This window comes from Apteryx rowi, unplaced genomic scaffold, assembly GCF_003343035.1.
Source record: "Apteryx rowi isolate R43461 unplaced genomic scaffold, aptRow1 scaffold_24, whole genome shotgun sequence".
NCBI classification, from domain to species: domain Eukaryota; kingdom Metazoa; phylum Chordata; class Aves; order Apterygiformes; family Apterygidae; genus Apteryx; species Apteryx rowi.
In genome coordinates, this window is record NW_020448752.1 from 2462969 (window position 1) to 2464689 (window position 1721).

At 65.8% G+C, this 1721-nt stretch overlaps 1 long non-coding RNA gene across 1 annotated transcript; it reads left to right on the forward strand.

Annotated features, from left to right (window-relative positions):
- Window positions 1–1081: 1081 nt before the first annotated feature.
- Window positions 1082–1686, forward strand: LOC112966240. The gene is made up of 3 exons (XR_003253546.1): window positions 1082–1325; window positions 1433–1491; window positions 1657–1686. It is a non-coding gene; the product is annotated as an uncharacterized LOC112966240 (long non-coding RNA).
- Window positions 1687–1721: the final 35 nt, after the last annotated feature.

Here is a 1721-nt window from a genome sequence, read left to right on the forward strand (position 1 = left end):
CAGGCATCCATATTTCGACATTTTGTCTGGAGTACCTTTACCTACATTCCCAGGGGATTAAGAAGATTCTTTTTCTGATAACAGTTTCACAAACAGAACTCAAGGACCTTATTTTCCTGAACCTTTTGTCATATCACCATAAAAATGCTCCGTACCTAATGAAATGCTTGCTCTGACCTTTTCTTATGGTTAGGTCTTTCTTAATGGAAGTCAGCATAGGCTAACAAGTATCTAAATTCAGCTTTCCATCAGGACTCACTCAATCCTCTACTGTCTGCCTACTTTCAGAAAATGCKTGAGAACTTAATGTGTTTTTAGAGTTTTGTTGTATTTGGCTGAAATGAATCTGAAGATTCTAAAATTCCCGCGGCTTCTTAGAAAAACGAACRCTTATTTTGAATGTCTGCAATGGATTTTAATTTCTGAATAGAGCTGTCAGCTACAGAGCTGCGTCAGGGCTCTGCTGGCAACCASCTCTGACAGAGAAGCGGCAGCGCAGGGCCAGGCGCTGCGGCCTTGCCCAGTCTGTGCCAGCTCCCTCCAGGGCTGCGCTGACCCGGCCGCTGAATAACGCTAAAACAACCCAAACCGGAACCGCTCTTAAAGGCTGCGGACGGGCCGGTTCGCTCCTCGCGCAGCCGCGTCCCGGCGGGGGCGGTGGGGCCGCACGCAGCCGCGACCCGCTCCGCAGCCACCGCCCCGCACTGGAAATACCTGCCCGGTCTCCCGGGCGGGCCCCGGAGATCCCGCTCTGCGGCAACTCTGCCCCGAGAGCCGAAACCGTCGCCGGAGCGGGGCTGGGGCTCGGCCGCCGCTCCCGACCCACCGGGCGAGGCCCCGAGGCCTCCGCGTAATGGCGGCGCCGGCGGGAAGGACGCGAGGCGCCTGCCGGGGCCGCCGCCGCCACGCCACGCCACACCACCGAGCTCCCGGCCGGAAGCGGCAACGCGCGCTAGAGCGCCGCCACCGCCGCCGCCGCGTCACCCTCCTTTCCTTCCGCTCCGGCGCTTCCTTCCCTCGGCGGCGCCGCTTCCCCCCGGCGCCATCCCGCGCATCGCCCCCGCGCGGCGGGCGGCGCGCGCTGCACCCCGCTCGGCTCCTGCCTCTCGGGCCGGGATATCTATGGGGCGAACGGCGATGCCATGAACCCGGGCGGGCGCCGGAGCGGGGCGAGCGCCGCGCACACGCACCGCGGCGGCGGCTCCAGGGGGGCTCGGCCGCAGTAGGGGCGGCTTCGCCCCGGGGCGCCATCCGCCACCTCCCCTCCCCCTCGGGCCTCCTGAGGAGGATGGCGACAGCGGCCGCCCCGACCCAGCTCGAAGCCGGTGGGTATGGCTGGCGGCGGGGGCTGCCCCCCTCCCTCGCCCCCCCCGGCCCCCCGCGCCGCCCCTATTGTAACCGTGTCCCCTTCTGCCCCCTGCCCTCCCCGCAGAGCTCTACTACCTGATCGCCAGGTTCCTGCAGTCCGGACCGTGCAAGAAATCCGCCCAGGTGAGCCGGGGGCTCCGCCGGGCCGCCGCCGCCGCCGGGGCGAGCCGGCAGGCAGGCGGGGAAGGGACGGGGCAGGACGGCGGAGGGTGGGGGAAGGAGACAGCTGCGCTGCGGGTGCCGGACTCACGTCCTTTGTGTGTGTGTGCGCTGTGCCTCTCTCCCCAGGTGCTGGTGGAGGAGCTGGAGGAGCACCAGGTAAGGCGCCTGCCCGGGCACGGCTGGGGAAGCCC